Below are 20091 nucleotides of genomic sequence, written 5' to 3'. Positions count from 1 at the left end.
TTGTTATGTGAGGTACATAATCTAAAATAGATCACAGTAACAAAAATACTGTAATACTTAATAAAGGAGATGGAGTCTACACTAATACTTGTATTATATTAAAACATACACAACTTTCGTACAACTAGTGTGCTAGCTTCAACATTTTTTTGCATTAATTTTTTTTTGGTGGTGGTGTTCGCTCCCATCGGCGAACTACCAGCTCAGTTGCCTGCTATGGCATAAGAGAATAATGTAAAAAGTGTACCAAATTCCGAAACATCGCCGAAGGCATCGTACATTGATTCTTTGCTTCAAAAATGAGACAGGTCTGCTTTTGAAATAATGAAATACTTTATTATATTGTCATGTGAATTACATACGCCATTTCGGTCGATCATTTTATGGCCCTAAATATTCTATAGTAGGAGTTTTATATGAGACGTGTAGGTCATCTTCAAGCGTCTGTTTGGGATCTAAAACTGTGCAATTTTACCTTAAATAATAAAGCTTATTAATTTACTGCGTAATGGATGAGAATGAATGGAATGATAAATAGACAAATATTCATTTTCATATTTCTTATAAATTAAAATAAAAGTAGTTATAAGAAAAAAACTTCAAAGAGATTAACTATTCACATAATAATGTTTCTGGAATAATCCAAACTAATCGCAATTTTTCATTTATTTTTTAATACCATGGGCATAAAGGATGTTCATGAGTTCACCTTAGTCAGAATATATTTGTATTCTGATATTAAACATGATTAAAAGGGAGAAATAAAAAGAGAATGTTAATTTTTGGCCCTAAGATTCTCTTGAGTTGAGGATCCTCGTTTGAGATGAGGATCCCCTTGATTAGCCATGTCACAATAGTCACACAAAAATCAAAATGATAAAGTATGTAATGTTTTAAAGAATATATAATTTTGAACTGCAAAGAAGTAAATAAATTAAAAAGCAATTGTACGATCATTCAATTTCTAGACCTATTTTATAAATCTCAGTTCGTTAAATGGAAGAACAATAGAGAGCGAACAGGCCCAGAGTCATGTTTATCAGAGGCACGCAATAAATCTTCAATACAAATAAATGAAATCTATGTTATACCAATACAATAGCATGTTATTAAATAAAGACAAATGTCTATAACAAAAAGTTAATATTCAAAATATATGATATAGGGAAATAGCAAGAATGCAAAAATTAGACGGTTTCAAATTAATAATGTCGCGTGCGTGAACACGCGCACACCTTATTTATTTATTTATATTGTAATATCGTGTTTCAAATATCATGTACATCTTTTTATCCTAAAGGTAGATTCCAATACAAAATCTGATACCATACATAGGTTACGTATTACGCCAATCGATAAGCAATGTTGCGAATAATTTATAGCAATAGCAATAATATTTTTATGCTATTTACAGCAGTATGCTATTTCACGCCGGTCTTCTTTGGGGTTGTGGTACTTCTCATGTGCGTGCTGTTGCCTAATTCGTGCCGAAGCGTGCTAGAGCATAGGTTTGGAAAACCACGTCTTTACGTCTAGCGCCAGTCGTGTAGTTCGTGTGGGGAAAATGCGCAGGAGGAGGCTCACGTAGAAACGAATACACTTGTAGGTTTCGAACGATTTTATAAAGGATCTCGTTTTGGGTAAATTTCCATATCCTCTTTTAGAATATGGGACACACAAACATTTAATGTCTGCTCCATCCATTTATATATTTACTGGCAAGGAGCCATCTGCGACTCTTTTTTGAGTTCATCTAGATTCAAAAGCAGGATGTCTCGGTTGTAAAACTAACATGCTTCCTTACAATTTTATTCAGATGATGGTCAAGATTAGACTATCGATCAATTGGTAGGTTTTTAACAAAATTAATTTCAAATAGTTTAATTATAAATGTGCTCGAAACAATTCGATACTTACAATTTTAAAAGTAACATCAAAAAGTTATTAAACAAATTAATTTATTTTCGATGACAATAATATTGATTAGGAATTAAATACAATGCACATTTTTTGTATGTGGGAGTCGAGCACGCTTCGGCACGAAATAGGCTAGCTCGCACCGGGGAAGTACTATACCCCCACAGAAAACCGGTCTGAAATAATAGGAAGCTATTGTGTTACTTACGGTGAGTGGGGGAGCCGGAGGCCCCTATCCTTTGCGTTACCCTACCCAGTCCTTTCCTTTATTCCTATCGCCAATCCTTTCTTAATCCCTTCCCAAAAAGCCGGCAATCATTTTGGAGGCGTAGGTTCTGCAATGGACCTTATGCCTCTCCAAATGCTTACCGTTAACCTACCGCTACCTACTAACGCTATAAACTAACGTTAGCAGGTAGCGCTTACCATCAGCCGACCAACCGGCTCTATTGCCGACTATGATATAAAAAAAAAACATCAGCATCATAATCATCACACAAACTGGAAAAAAGAAAAACTGAAGAATCAAATCAACGTAGCTCAAATACTAGTTTATCGATAATATTGACAGGAGGATAATACGCGTTGCAACAGAAAAGAAATAAGGGAAAGAATTGACGTCTTGTCGCGATAAACTACTTTTTACAGGGTCGGCAAAATTTTGTTCATACCTTTGTTTTTCAAAGGTTTACTTAATGTAAAAGATCCATGCTATAGGCTTAACCTTTGATAAGATACATTAAAATAAATCGAATAAAAATATAACAAGACTAAGAATATAACAAGACTTGAATGGGTATAAAATAATAGTTCGTGTCATTATTGCATTCACTACTTAATACATAATAGTTACGCTTATATTATTTGAAATTCTTAATAATCCTACTAAATTTCAAGAAATTGTCTTAATAATATAAAAAGGAGCAACAATTATCACGTACTTTAAGATACATTCGCGGCTTATTAAATCGAGTGAACTCCATAAATAATGCGATTATTCGGTAACGGATCGCAACCCTAGACAGGCTGCTCAGTACTGATAACAAACAGACATCATCCGGATTTGTGTCGTCATGCGAACGGCCCACTTCGATTTTCACGACTAAACTAAGACACGGGAATAGAAATATTAAATCCATTGTATTGTTTGTTAGCTTTGTACTCCCTCTCAGTACAGTTTCTGTTTTCGCTATTGTAAAGATAAATTCTGACAGAATCGTTTTCCTGTAATTTTACATTGACATAGGATGCTATAGCGAAAATAAAACCTAACTTACTGATTTGAATGGAAAATATGATTAAGAATCAGAGCTCGGTATACATAATACAATGTAAAGTATGATGATAAATAAAAAAATACACGATTCGCAGAACACCGATTTAAAAACAATTAATGATCTTGTTACCTTTGTGATCTTTGACCTACTTACGTAGTATTACAACGTTTAATGGATTTCTTCCTTGATCACCAGTTACTATAATGCCATAAAGGCTTAGGTCAGAGTGCGTAAAGTAGCATTCTTCCATGACATTCTCGTATTCCATTTCAACTCTGTACAAAGACAAATATTATATTATACCTTCAGGTCAGTTACTATGACCCAAAAATATTATGAAACTGATAAAAGTTATTCTATCAACATAATAACAAACATGTATGATTTATCCCTCAGGTTTTAGACTCATAAATTGCGTTGCGAGGGAAAGGGTAGCCGGTTCATTATTTAGTCCGTTTAAATCACTAAGTCCTTAAAAGACATTAGCAGGCTTTGTAGCGTTATCGCAGTACACAAAAGAGATTTAGAACGAGCTCATGGAGGGAGCATCCCGTCAATTATGACTTTATAGCTAGCTTAGAGTATATTCGTTAAACATAATGATGATTGAATTCTACGACGCATTGTTTGATATAATGGAAATAATTGAGAGTTGAGTGGTTATTGTAAGAACTCGCATGTTAATAAATATTCTAATGGATTATTTTACAAAAATAACATTGTATGTGTTGGTTTCAGGTGTGTAAAAATAATTTATATTTCATTCCTAAGTATATAGTTCTGCATATGCATGCGCATACATTGCTATGATTATATGCTTGATTATACATTTATACACTGAGACTCATAAAATGAATACAGTTTAAATCATAAATTATTTGAGCGAACATCACTATTATTCTTTAAAATTACTTCCTGAGTCTGTGTTCCCCGACGAGTAATCTGGAGGTCTTCAAGAGAAGAGTGAACAGGTACCTTCTAGGGAAGCGCACTCCATCTTAGCCACATCTCAGGTTACAATCAGGCGAGATCGTGTTCAAGCGCTTCCCTATAATGAATAAAAAAAAATACCATGGCCAGTTAATATAAGTATTTATTGAGTTCTTTTAAAAGGAAATGATGAAGAGGATTGATGACTATAATGACGAATGCTTTTGAAATCTAAGATGTATTTAATGTTCGACATTGGTATCGAGCATATAACATCGGTTACGCGATATAACGAAAGACTAATAATCACATAATCCCTGTAACAGCACTAATCAAAAATATTCTCATTTATAATATCTCGTTCATTTGAAATCTGCGTTGTGACAGTTTTGATCTCGAGCGATTTTTGCCATTTTTTTGCAACTCGTACTTGATATTAAGAGGGTAGACAGCTTAATACGTATACAGCACTCACGCTAATTGTTTCCGCCATTTGAATATTGCCGGCGACAATTACTGGATTGGTCCAGAGCGTACGGCGGACCCCAAAATTAATTGCTCTCCGACACTTTGTCTTATTTGCTTTGTTTATTCTAGTGAAGTATTACAATTGATTTTTAATTTCTATTGTTTAAACAAAAATCATTTGTAAGAACAGTATCTATAATAGATTGTTATTTTTAATCCCCAACCCAAATGGAGGGATGTTATAAGATTTACGCCGATGATTATATCGCAGTATCGCAGTTCTCAAGCGGAATAGTTGATTACTTTACATTTGTAAGCCAGTTATTTTTACGGAGGTTCTTAGTTATAATTATAAAACGCTTAAAGAAAGCTGCCGCCACAAATTTTTGGAATATAAATACATTTTCAAAATAAATACATTTTCACAACTTACAAAAATGGATGTTAAATGAAAGGACTTGACTTATAAAATACTATAAACAATGTTTCATTTTAAATTCAAGATGTCCGACAACACAAACCGATTTGTGGATCTGGGGTTATTTTAATTTCGTATTTTGTCATAAATTATTGTCGCGATAATATAACTATGAACGGTAAATAATTAGGGAAATGAAATAATGAATAGTAAATCTATATTTCACTCCAACTCGGGCGTAAATAATATTTCCTCAATTTGCACCTCCTGCTCTTCGAACGGTGTATCCTGTCAAAAGAATAGAGGATATTTTTTATCGATCAATATATTGTACTACTATATATTGTATACTTGATACATTTATATAATGAATGATTAGTGTGTTAAAAATGAAAAATTTTCATTATATTGTATTAAATTTTAATATTTTTAAGTATAAGTCAACGTCCAACCAAGTATGCTTGAATATTATTAGCGGCCTCAATTTGTACGAACGCTTATATAGATACATCCCATTCTTAAATGTTTATTTTAACAAATGTTAGATCATAATTGGGTGACTGCTTTTTTTAACATAAATAATTAATTTAATTTACTGTAGCTTATTCCACCAACTCTCTCAAAGAATACTTCGTGATTGTTTACATATTAAATATGTTTTACTATTATACACAACTTCAAACAAATTGATGCTGACATACCTAATAGCTCATATTTGTGTGCTACTGCCGCATATCAAACCTCAATCATTTAACTACGCAGAAACTGATTGACAGGTGGTTTTGTATTTCATCACAAATTAGCGGTGAAAACATTCTCCTCTAGGCGGTTGGATAAAATTTTAATGAGCTATAGAAGTCCTCCGCGGTCCCATCGCGGTGGAGACGGTCAATTAGCAACGCAGCTAACTACCCTCGTTGCTCGGAAAGCTGAGTGTTAATAAACGGAATATTAAGTGCTATATTACATATTCATGTTATGAAAACTATCTTGGAACGTATTGTATTTAGGGGCATTATGTGATTCTATTGTACGATATTAATTTGTCAGAAACATAATTAGTATTCTGTTATTACTATTATGGAGGTTATTTGTGAAAATAATATCACAATAATGTAATACAACATTTTTGATTTCTGCTATTTTAATGCGTTTTCCTAACTCGTGTTGATTTTACTTTTGACGGTTGATTTAAATGCGCAAACAAATGCGCCTCAAATAAGGTCTAATGGAATTATTGCTATCTTAACGTCTTATAAGATCAATAGGTGCCAGGTTGTCTCCGACGGCGGACAGCGCGGCGCCAAAACGCGACCGGCGCCAGGGGGACCCGCTGTTATAAATCTTATATAAACAAACAGACACAATAATTCTTGTCATTGTTATGACTATTGGGAACAAAAGTCTTATGAGAAGAATAGAACCGTCGGATGTTTAACAGTCATTTTACATCTAGAACAATTGTGATGGTTTAGTCTCTAAAAGTCATATTCTGAAACAACATAGGTGAATATAGTTTTTACTTTTTACATGGAGATTCATGATTCGTTTTTTGTTATATTTCATTCTTTCCTTTTATCCATTCCTTTTATCATAACTATGTCAGTTCATTGGTTTTCTATAAAAGAGTGATATATAGATTTATTTCTATTAAAGTATTAAATTTTTTAATGACCATCGATACAAAATAAGAACTACACTAAATATAAACTTTTGTATAAAAGACAGCAATGCGACATCCACTTTTAATTTTTGATTAAAAAAGCATATCATATAACATTACGACCAAAAAGTGGTCAGTTTGCAATTTATAATGAGAATCCTATGAAAGGATGTGGATTTAATTTGCGGTGGCGAAACCAATGCAAAGGGGCGGAGTCCGAACCAACATTAATCCTACTTCAAAGGACACAGTGAAATTAGAGACTCTCATTAATGAATGACGTCAAACAAATTTTTAATCAAGGCCGGGATATAATTGAAAATATAATTAATCTGTAACTTTGTACAACTTTACTGTCTAACTATTACGACAGATGACATAGGACTATTCTAGCTATTACTGTTTTAGAGTTAGAAATAACATATAACGTCGATGATAAAAATAATATAAAATAAACATCGTTTCTTTAAATACTTGATTCTTTACACACTATTCAATATAATTTGATCGATTCAGAAGTTTTATTAGGCGGCAGGGGCGCATAGCAATAAAAACGAGACGTTGTTAGAAAGATGTCTGGCGCCGAACAGCCACCAGACTTGTAGGCGCCTCGGTTTTACTGATTGGCCTGACGATACAGCCAAAATTAAGGTATGGAGAAAATTTCGCATATTGTGTTTATAAGAATATATATTATATGTCATTACGCATTAAAAAAACGTGTAGAGTACTTTTAAAAATATACCTATCATTATATAGGTATTTTGTTTTTTTGTGTTTCTATTTCAACAATACAACAAACACACTGTGGTTGTTGACTGTACTATATCATAAATTTTTACATGCATATATCTCTACTAATATTGCTAAGCTGAAGTGTTCGTTTGTTGTTTGTTTGAACGCACTAATCTCAGGAACTACCGGTCCGATTTCAAAAATTCTTTCAGTGTAAGATAGCCCATTTATTGAGATAAAAAAAAAACACCAGCTTCATGGTTGTCATTGTTCCTAAGCACCCTCTATACGTCGTAGTATTGGAAGCGCGGTCGCCTCCGCTAATGTTCTCCGTGTGTAAATATTTGCCATCGCCAAGATGTATTGATCAGAGGCGAGATCACGGTCGCTTGTGACGTAATCACTGCGTGGGTACTGTTCGTTTGAAGTGCTAGTTAGCATCTCTCATCTACTTATATTAAGAATGTCTTATATTTTACCTTCTCTCTTGCAAATCTAACAAACTATATATCCCAATACATTTAGTCTTACTTCTATTAATATGCACGAGATAATTATTACATTTTAATGCCCCTTGCATTTTTGTAAGAATTTTGATTATAGAAAACTTTTTACACAGACAAATTTTTAACATTCAGCAGGACACGACCCACAATCATATTTTTAATGTTTTGGTCTTTCAGAATGTGATATTACCTATGTCTTAGCGTTTGTCTTAATGTTTGTCGTTTTGCTTACGTATAAGCTAATCATTTTTAATATGAATTACGCAAATGCACAGCTAGATAGACTATTCTACATTACTCATATTCAAGATATATTTAAAATAGCAATTTATGTAAAGTGTCGTTTAGCAAGGCGAGAAGTCGGGAGTCTATTGAATTTCCGGTTCGTAATGACATTGCCGCCCAAACGCCGAAGGAAATACCGTTAATGCATGTCAATTGTTATGTCCCTCACTTTGTTACTAAATATTTTGTAAATATTCCTTAAATATCTACAGAAAATATACAACGCGTTTGAAATTTATTCATAGTTCTTGACTTTTTCTAATCTTCTTTTCTCTTATTTTTCTTTCTATGGATTTTAAACTAAACTTTTTTAACAGAGTTTAATATTACTATATTACATAATTCCGTTTAAACTATGATACAGAAACAAAAAGCTGAAGATTTATTAGTTGCGAAAGTCTCATCCTATTAAGATGCGAGTACGTACCGTCTGGCTCAATTACGTCATGAAGAAGTTTACTTCTAGCGGGCGTTGTCACCCGAGATTGGATTTTAGATAATGGCTCGGTAATCACGATGGTGATTTATCACTCCTATCTCAGACTTCACTGTCCATTAAGCAATCAGCGTGCAACCCTTTGTTGACAACTGCTCACTGTCGCGGCGTGAGGGCTTCGAGGCGAAGCTAAATAAAATGCGTACAAAAACTGTCTTTTAGTATTATATAGTGTTTATGATCGTCTAAGTACGCATTACAAAATGATGACATAATAATTTGTGCCCAATAACGTAAATGAAGTATTTATAAGAATAACCGCTATCGCCTCACCCCAAATTCACCTTACAATACAAGCATGTTTTGCGTACAAATGGAGTCGATCAGCGGCAAATAAGTATATCGTTGGTACAATCAAATCTATTTCGTGTAAGCCCTCCAACTGAGCCTCTCAAAGAGAAGCCACTGCAATTCAACCAGTCCTTTGCGTTACATTCTTACAGGGAAAGGCGGTAGCTGGTAATAGGAATGTCTCTTTGATGCAGAACATGTTACGATTCAAAGGGAAATAAAATTATTTTCAAATTGACTTCATTGGTAATTTTGCTAGAGTCATTCATATCAATTATGACTCTAACGTGGTTACACATTTTGGTAACATGTAGGGTTCTCTCTGTTACCTATTTATATTGAAGTAGATAAGTACATTAACATTGTCTATAAAATTCCAAATTTTTTTTTATTACTTTTTAAATTGCACACAGAAGAAATGAATATGTAAAGATTTAGCATGCATGTAATAAATAACAAGGATTGAAACGTTGACTTTGTATTTAAATGGATTCCCATTTGTACTCCCGAAACATCAAAATAGCGTGGCTCTTAAACAGGGAGGGGATCTGCACAGACTAAGCAAGCGTCAGACTTCTCAAATTATTATAGATGGATACTAAGATATATATAGGATAAGACGTATATTTGAATGTTGAATAAAATCGAAATCATCATGCTTCGATGATCAAATGTTAAAATTACCAAAGAAACTAAAAAATGTTTTATATCAATATTACATATATCATATACATCCAACGTCCTCGATATAAGTTATATAAAATCAACATTTTTGTAAAAACGGTTCACTTGTAAGTAGGCTGCTCTTTTTTATTCATTGTCATATGTCTTCTGATAATGAAGTGTCTATAAAAAGGCTATTTAATTTTTGTTTGTTTACACTTATCACATCAAAACATAAGTTAAAATAATTAAAATCGAACTAAGTTTGTTTATATAGGGACCATAAGCATTACATTAATATGTATTTATTTACAAATATTTATTACATGTGTGTACACATACAGTTATAGGTGAATCTATAATTCATAGTTAGTACCGCTAACTACTATTTATTGAAGTTAAGATTTTTTTTTCATATAAATATTTTTCATGTTTGCGATCTCTAACGCGTGCTAACGTCTATGGAAGGCGCACTTTTACAGTATATTGCGTATCCTCATACATGCATATGCTAAGGGTTATTGTTGTTTTTCAAAGCGCGCACTACCGCTAGAAGTATTCGCCTTGCTAAAAAGGGTTTCAATGCGCCTCCACAGATTTGTACGTATTTAAAGGTTTTATATTTGCGGTTGGTTTTATTGAATGTTTAGGAACCATAAAAATGTAAATCAGATCAGATGAATATAAGAGTTTTTATGGTGATGAGTTTGCGGAAATTTTATCTTTCGCTGAATATTCAGTGTATCCCTCTGCTGGTTCATGGAATTAATTTTCGGATAGCAAAGATTGTCACAGTACTTAATAAAAAATTTAAATAGTGTATTTATGTTATATGGAGGTTTAGTTTATGAGTCGATTTTCAGTGCAAAAAAAATCTTTAAGATGTCTTGAATTCATCGAAGGCGATTTGTTGAATATTTATACCACATCATTGGTACTTTTATGGCTCTAAATTTTATTCTCATAGATACTTTATTATATGAGATCATGTTTAAAAGTTGAACTCTGCGTTTAAAAGAATAAAGTGGATTTGTCAGTCTGATCGCAGCCTTACACAGCAAACTGGATTATATTGGACTAGAACTCCAGACGATTTTCAACTCGCCCCTTCAGCGATATCATCAAATGAATCCAACTTAAATAAGCATTAAGAAACATTTTTACCTCCTCAGAGATAACTTTTCTTGATCCCGGCCATTGTGATAGCCATCAGTGGAAAACTCAGTGAAAAGACCCGAGTTCATTCGCCATTCATGGGGCGATTTGATTTACTTAAGATCTTGGGTTTTGATACTGTCTATTAAACGAGACGACCATGGACGAATATATGTGCTAGTTTTATTTTTTATTTTTGGGTATTTTTTATTTGTGCTTGGTAATGTATGAATCATAGGTTATGATAGATGTGTGTTGTTAAAATAGATTATGTAGGATAAAATAATATGAATCTTTAATTTTAATTTTTAGTTTTATAGCATTGAAATGCTTTATAAATGAGAAATTTTGAAAGAATAGAAAAAATTTGATCACGAGGCAGGATTCGAACCTGCGTATCTTGCCTAACCGTAGCAACGCCTAGCCTCTCGGCAACCCGTGATCCTAAGGATCTTTCAAAATTTCTCAATATGAATCTTATCAAAATATTGTTCTGCTTTTATGAAAAGAACCAGACCTTTCCTAAAGTAGGCCTATTTTAGAAAATTATTAACGCAGCAGTAAAGTAACGAACTAAAATTACAAAAAAAATCTTTAAAATGTGATTGTCTCAAAGAGTATTAAAAAATAAAATTACAAATGATTGAACGTGTTTTTATGGTGTGTACTAAAAGGAGTGTATTATCGCACTGGGGTGAGCTAGTAACGCGTGGTTCCGGGCGAAAGGACGATTTATAAAATGAGTTTGCGGTGCAACCAACCCGTGATACCCCATTGGTTACGTCTCACTTCTTTAATATAATAGTGATGCGCTTAGTTTTAATTTAAACTTTCTTTTGTAAATTATAATATATCTTTGTCAGTCTATCTAGATTGGACAGACAAAGATAGATAATTGTAACTGCCTATTAAATATATGCTTTTTTGTGATGATAAGTTTTTAATTTATGTTCCCAGAAGTAAAAAGGAAATGAAACAAAAAAAAAAGGTTATTTTAATAAGTCAATTAGTTCAAATTTGTATGAAATATTAATTTAATTAATTAGGAGCAGCGTAGTCACATCCAAATAAAATTAAAAACACATACAAAAGTATTTCATATATTGCTTCAAAAAAAAAATTATCGTAGCATGCATACAGCACTATTTCACGCGCATTTGTCGCGGGACGTCACCATTTTTCCCTCGCCGCGCCATCAGGAAAGTTAAAAGCATTGAAAGACATATCGCGAGTTCCTTCCAAGGTCCATTGTTCTCTCGCCCTTTGTCCCGGCCCGAATGTTTTAATGTAATTGGCTTTGTGCTACGCTCTTTAACATTTTTCCTATGTGAATGGGTGTACATTTCGTAAACGTTTGGATATTAAGTTGATTGGTTTTGTTACACTCAATAATATATATTAGATACATTATTATATAAATTGTACGGCCAATACCAAGTGTTTCTGTAATATTTGCATTTAATGACGTTAAAGTGGATCTGTTAAATGTAGCATACTAATAGTATATTAAACAGCTGTAATCATGGTTAGACTAAGGGAGTAAACATTTTATATTTTCAATATATCATTCCTTTTCACGTATGTACTCAGATAGGGGGATAGTAATAGTGTTTGGTACAGCGCACGACAAAGTTATGTGACATAATGTTCATATTCTCCCTTCGCTCCCGTCTCGCCGACTCCAGTAAGTGAGTTGGATATAAATTGGAGCATTGTCTGCGAATCTGGAGCATCGGCTGTTAACGTCATTCTACAAAAATTTGCTGAAAACTTGTCTCGCTCCATCAAATTGTATATCCCTTAGGGAAGATAGAGAGAGAGAGAAAATGATTATCACACCGTTATAGACCTTCGCAATAAGATTGCTGATCTTGAATGAATCCTTTCAGTTTTCTTTTTCTATTTCTATTGTTGTTTCCTTCTAACTTGCTGTACGAGTCTGTCTCTTGAATGCGGCCTCAATCAAGATGTCATTCGAAAAATTTATTTGTAGTATTCGATGATACACTTTTAATACGTATCAAGTTTATTATCGAATTTTGTATACAGTCAATGATGAAACATTGCAAATAAATAAATTTAAGTGATAGCTTTAAGTGATGAGCTTTTTTAATGGTTTGTTATATACACACACATATATGGAAGTGTTTAAAAGTTAGCTTCGAAAAAGCCATCCTAGAAAATTTTTGTATTAATATAATACATTCAAACAATGTTATCTTTCTTAATACGCATTTGTAATATTTGTGATAATATGATTGTAATGTAGTAATTCCTATAGATATTTATTGTAATGGACAAAATATTTTAGGTATATCAATCATATTGATAATTTTAGACCAAGAATAAAGTTTTTATAATAGAAAAACTAAATATTTAGTGCACAAAGTTGAATAAGATGATATCACAAACAATATACGTTATCAGCGAATCTTAAATATCGCAGAATAACTCTCCCGATTACTCCCTAGTAAGGACAGAGGGAGCGTGGCACGCATTTCTGGCTAGTTTGATATCAGCTTCCGTGACGTCGGTACCTTCATTGACGCCGCAATAAAATACGAATAACGCGATTGCAATTTATCAATCTAATTTATCTTCCAAAATAATCAACTAAAACTAATCTTTAAGGGAGAACAGTCGATCCAACGGATATTTTGTTATCCTTAAAGACGTTTTCGAGGTTATGTGGGAAAATAAGAAAATCCACAGGTAGTTTCGTGTCTCAAGGGAGTGTAATAGAAATCAGGACCGTACGCTCGGTGTATAAGGTAGTAAATTGAAAAGGAAAACGGAGGGTGTGAATTACAGTATAACCTGTTGATTCTATTCGAAGAAATCCATAGGGAACATGTTTTGGAGGTGGTTGTAAGTATCGTTATATATTTGACTTTAAAGATTTCACACATGCTCTCAAACAATTATTTGATAATTTCTTGTAAAAGAGTTAACTTTTTAGGTTTAACCTTAAAAACAAATAAATAACATGATGATTTTCTAAAACCTTATAGTTATGCAGTTTTTATAATATTTTATATGTTATGTATTTAAAGTTAAGGCTTGCGGAGCTTTATTCAATGATTGATTTTTTAAAATTTTTTTTTATTTAGTATTATTTAAATAGGATGTCGCGATATTCGTAGGTTGTATAATGTAATGCCTCATTCATTAAAAGTAAAAAACATTATTTTCTAACGTTCGAAAAAACAAAAAGGCACTAACGATAAAATAATTCCATCTTCCTAGAAGCCGTATTAAAATATACGCAACAGTAATAATAGGGTCACAATTGCCCCTTAAGAGGGAGAAGTTGTTAGCGTAATAAAATTCTGATCCTTGTTACGCTGTAACATCAATACATAGTTGTGTTTTATGACTTCATAATTATGATTCACGTGAGTCTACACCATTAGCAATGGATTTAATACAAATTAAATTACTGCATGATGTAAGAAGTTTGGTAACATTTTCTTCAGATTAACAATTTCACAAGTCGAATTGTCCCCTACAAATCAATCCATCATTTGATTGAGAATGTGATTTAATAAAATATAGGTTTCAACTTTATTCACTGCCCGTGAGTTAAATAAGGAAGGGATACTTATTTCTTTTTTTTTCAGTTTATTACAAAGTAACCTATACTTTCAATGGCAATACGCCAGGAAATCAATATGAGTCTCGGGGCTTGTGACGCGAATATTAAAATTATCTCAACGACCCGACCGATACTCAATTTGTAGGTACGACTCCTGAAAAAGCACCCATGGGACACCTTCCAATTACCCGCATTTTGTACATTTTTATTCTTGTAAATATGTCTTAATTATTTCTGACGTACATTTTTATTTAAAGAAAGTATGTTTTGATTGTTTTATTAATCTTAAAGAAAGTAATTTCATATTTAGTGTTTCCTGAACTTAATGTTACATATAATTTGATCTATGAAATGACTTACTTCTACTAACCAATTTTAACAGAATTTCATAAATAACTATAATGAGATAAGTTTTTTACATAATAGTGTAAACAACAATTACATGGCTTAGCAATATAACTAAGGTAAAGAAAAACCTGATTCTTAGTACCTTTTAAGTGCTCGTCAAGCCAATTTATACACCTCTACGAAATTTAGATGATACGCATCAAGGGCTACGCTATATGATGCTACACAGCTACAGTGACTCACAGTTAACGTTACAAAATAGTCTATAATAAGTCTTTAATTTCGTATTAGTTCGATGTTGTATCGTAAATCAATATTTTGTTTCAATAATTACGTATCCTGTATTCAACAAAAGATTTATTTCAACAAATATAGGGCAACGCTACGCTATTATGAATTTATATATAAATTAATTTAATCATTTGTACAGTAAACTCAGGGCAATTCACCCCTTGAGTGTTAAAGCTTTACAATTCGTTCATCGTGTAAAGTGTTTACCCTAAGCCAAAGCATTTGCGTAATTGATATTTACAACTAACCTGGATTTCCTCCCCTCTCCTGGATTAAACGGACATTTATAAGGATTGTCTTATCCAGGCAGTGTTATTTAATTTATTTTAACATGTTTTGCTGTTTCAAATATATATGCTGGAACTTGGAATAATGAATAAAAATGAAAAATTAATGTAATATTTAATTATTTTATGAATATGGATAATTTTTACTTCTAAACCAAAACCCTATTTTTACCGTATGCTTTATCTTTTATCAAATATATATACCATAAATGATAACAAACAACGCCATATTTTGGTAAGCTTTTCATTGCAATTTATTTTTATTATTGACTAGCTGCGCCCCGCGGTTTAACCCGCGTAAGTCTGTATCCCGTAGGAATATCGGGATAAAAAGTTGCCTGTATGTTATTCCAGTTGTCCAGCTGTCTACGTACCAAATTCCATTGCAATCGGTTGTGTAGTTTTTGCGTGAAAGAGCAACAAACACACACACATCCTTACAAACTTTCACATTTATAATATTAGTAGGATATAGTAGGATATGAATTGACACGCTTTTAATAAATAGTTTGCAATTATCTATAAAATGCTATATTATTTTTATGTATTACTCTTTATACTAATATCGCACTTATTTTAGTATAGCAGATTTGATCGAATTAAACAGAGATTGTGTGTAAAACACACGTAACAATATAGAACTGATCGCGAAATTCAAGAAACAATAAAGGTCGATCCGGAACGTGCGCTCCGCTCCTCCCAGTAGATTAGGCCCCGACAAAGAGAATAAGAATCTACGGACCAAATATCATCGCAAATACGACACGCAGTGTTGTTTGCGTTCCATTTTTATAATATTTCATTTGGTAAACTCCACATCGTTCTACGACCGAATAAAATTAAAAATTGAAATTGAACGCCTGTTGAAGCACGTTCGCTTTGTTTGTGATAAGTTTGTTTCTTTAAAATAGAATAAATTCATAGATCCCCTTTAAATTTTTTATTGTGAAAAATTACACTCAAATATATGAATTTTTTTAAATTAATATATTTAATACTATAGAGTTTGTCTATAAACTTTCATCTACATTTGATACTTATTACAATAATGAAATATTTGAATTTAATTAACGAACTCTTGTAAAGTGACAAAAATTCTTGCATGACATCGTTGGGAGCACTGAAGGGAAAATATTCACACATCATCTACAATGAAAGTAGGGCAAAGCCTTCGCTCTAATGAGACGGCTAACCGCGTAAACCTTCGCACAATTTTACTTATTTGTTCCATTGAACTTTCTCCCTATTATTTAAGCTTAAATCTTATTTATTGTTGAACAAGGTACATTTTTCTGAAAAACATGTAGCGAATGAATTTGTTTTGCCATAAAGTTTTTTTAACAATTCATGTATTAAATTTTACTATTAACTAAGTATCAGTGTTCTAATTGTATGTCCGTAAACGCGATTTTTTTACATATGCATGTTCAACGTTTCTTTGTTCTAACCATTTAACTGAAAATCAATGTAACATTTTTGTCACAGATTTCCGCCTCATTCGATTCCTCCCTGGTCATAAAATAAATCTCGCCATAAATAAAGACGGCGACGCTAACAAGCGTCTCGGGTTCACCAAGAGATATTTCTTTGCTCCGATCGCCATTTTTATCATAACTCTATTATGGCAGTAAGTGTCGAAATGCGAGCACATTCAAATAATTTATTACTTGAGGTAAAACAAACCAATAAATTAAATGCGCTTTACTTTCACGATTGATTTATATTGAATTTAAAAATTAATTGAAAATTAGAATTTAAATAATTTAGTATTTGTTTGTTACATTGGAAAATACAGTTCTAAACAAAAAGTATGTTCGAGCAAAATAAACTAAGTTGCTTACAGCTCCTTACAAAAATAACTTAGACTTATGTAAATAAATTTTGCCTCATACTTATATTAAGTATATTAACTAATTTGTATAACAATTTTATTCGTTGGGAGGTACGGCATGTTTTATTCACTATAAAGGCGCTTTATATACGTCGATGGCCGACGGATCCGCATCTCGAACATTCTCCTAAATGGAGCACTTTTGACCGTCTCCGTCTTGACCCGATTACTATTCTCCATTCTTGCGAGTTCCACATAGAAACTATTTTAAAAGAGCTCGCTGGCCGACATATTTGACGGTTCTTTCAATCAGTCGAGGAACCTGCTTCAAATGCTTTGTAGACTTGATTCGCATTTATAGGAACATTTTTTATTCAATATGCAAAATACTAAACTTTTGCATTTACGATCCTCGATCGCGGGGTGGTCGGCAAACAAATTTAACCGACAATTGTAAATCAATTAGAAAGGGTGGCTCTGCGGGGTGTGAGACCACCCTGCTTCCAAACGCACCAGGGTCGAAGTCGAAGTCGAATTGTTACAAAAATGTAATTATTACATTTAATTACAAAATAAACGATATTACGTAATTCATATTCATGATATTCGTTAAGTATTTCGAGATAAATAAAATAATCAGTAATGTTATATTGAAAATTAAAAGCAAGCGAGGAAGATATGAGACGTATCAAGCGGTATTACGCTTTTAACTAAACTCGCAAAAAACGATATATCGAAGCCTTAATACAAATATACCAATAGGCTTTAACAAAGCCAACTTTAATTGCCATTAATTTGAATAAACGGTGAGCGTTTGTGATCTTAATGAATTAATTAACTTTATAGGCTTCCTCCCTGGCGCGTATAGGTATTCACAGTAGGGTGATTTCAAGTGCATATTGTGATCTACTCTCAGGCGTGGGGCCTTATAACACCCTGCTCTTTACGTCTCCACCAGGAGCTCTGTCTTCGAGAACTCGACAAGACCTGCACGTTACAGCGAGAGCTTTTAAATTCGATGCATTGTTGTACTAGTTCTTATATTTTAAAAAGTCGGAATCTAAGATTTGATTACATTTTTCATAATTCTTTACTTTCTTTATCACATTTATCTGTACATAGTACGAATTCTGGAAGAAAAATAAACTTTGTTCTAATAAGTTTTACAATATAAAAGTAAACGATTTCTATATTATGTATTTTCGTTGTATAAATTTTATTCTTAATTTTGTGACAAAAATAACCTTATTTATTTTATTTTTTATGTGTCCCTTTGATTAGCACGTGTCTAATGTGTGATGACGCACGCTTAGTTAATTATACTATACATCCAAACATCCTTTTATCTTTTTGATAGAGTTTTGGTACTATCAAATGTTCAAACATTTATAGATAAATTTGGATTTTACTTCCTGATTTATTCTACAAATATCATAAATACATATTTGATGTCCAGTATTCCAAATATTTGCAAGTTTAATGTGTTAAGAGGAAACTTTCTTCAAATTTTGGTTTAAAGATCGTAATATTAGGTGTTTTGTTGTGTAGTACACCCAGCTCAAAGCAAAATTACGCCGTTTAATATTATGTCACAAAATTATAGGTGTAGTGTATAGGGTGCATTAGCAGCACAAAGCGCGGCACGATCGAACTAGGGGAACTTTAAAAAGAGAGATTATCTCTATTTTATATCGTTACCCTGCTTATTACATTGCTTTATTAAATGACTAATGTTGTTGTTATAGTTACTAGAAAGATATTATTTTATATTTATTCACGTAGAATGTAAAATGTAATTAAAATTTGAATTGAGATTAGATATTATAGATATAGTATAAACCTAGGAACTTATAAATACTTACATACAAGTCTGCTCAAGCTTTAGAACGAGGTGTTTTTGTTATTAGATACAAATCTTACAAAAATATACAAATAATTTATTAGTATCCATATTCCGTTATAGTATGAATGTTAACAGCTCAATCGGATCCAAAGAGCACTTTCATTGCCGGAACTAAACGCATTATAGGCAGTGGCGCTTATTAATTGGCGATTGATATTTTTGGCATAGTTAATTATCACTTAAACATATACCTACGTATATAAAGTATAGACGAACAAAATAGATCTCATCATAAATTATAAAATAACCTAATATATTTTGCTATGGATTGCAAAAAGATCCGCTGACATTTCTTACTTATTCGAAGGAATGTTCTAATGAGAAAAAAAATAGTACAATAAAAAAGTAGATATTATTTTTGTTAATCCAATTAAAAATATCTTATATTCGGGACTATAAAAGCCACATTCTTCATTTATCAAATCTTATCAATATTTGAATCAATAGTAATCTTTGACATACATATCTGTATTCAAAAGTGAATAGAGGCAGCCCTACACCGATTTGTCCGCAGTCGCCTACACCACGAGTCGCATGTCAGCGGCGGCTACCCGTCGCGCATCGCTTCCACTTGGTTATACCTTTTATGCGACGATTCATTACCACCCCGCTCAAATGGGGGACGTGAACAGATAGCCACATTTATTACTTTTGTCAGCGGAAAAATGAATTTACGCGCCGCTAATCTTGATTTTATGAATGTTAAGCATTTTGAATAGATGATGTCGCTGTGCTCTTTGAGAAAATTAACTCAAACTACATATTTCTGACACTACGTAATAAATATTTAGGATGATACAGAAACATTGAGTAGTTTAAGTTAATAGTGATCTAAGTAAATTTATTACTCAGATATGGAATACGACAAAAAATTTACGCGATATTGTAAAGCTAAAATATAATAATTATTCAGAGCGAAGGTATACAATGTGCATGTGAGATAGCGTTTTAGTAATGTAACGCTTGCAAATAATGAATAGGGATATGCATGAGCGCCTCCTAATTCAATCATGTAGCACAATGGCTCTCTGT

At 32.5% G+C, this 20091-nt stretch overlaps 1 protein-coding gene across 1 annotated transcript in view; it reads left to right on the top strand.

The window, feature by feature from the left end:
• The window catches only part of LOC119834236 (vesicular glutamate transporter 1), a 56805-nt gene that overhangs the window by 22100 nt on the left and 14614 nt on the right, over positions 1–20091 (top strand). The gene's annotated exons all lie outside the window — the stretch shown is intronic.

The sequence above is a fragment of the Zerene cesonia genome, chromosome 19 (genome assembly GCF_012273895.1).
Source record: "Zerene cesonia ecotype Mississippi chromosome 19, Zerene_cesonia_1.1, whole genome shotgun sequence".
NCBI classification, from domain to species: domain Eukaryota; kingdom Metazoa; phylum Arthropoda; class Insecta; order Lepidoptera; family Pieridae; genus Zerene; species Zerene cesonia.
The sequence above is the reverse complement of the archived record's forward strand: the minus strand, read 5'-3'. Positions and strand labels throughout refer to the sequence as shown.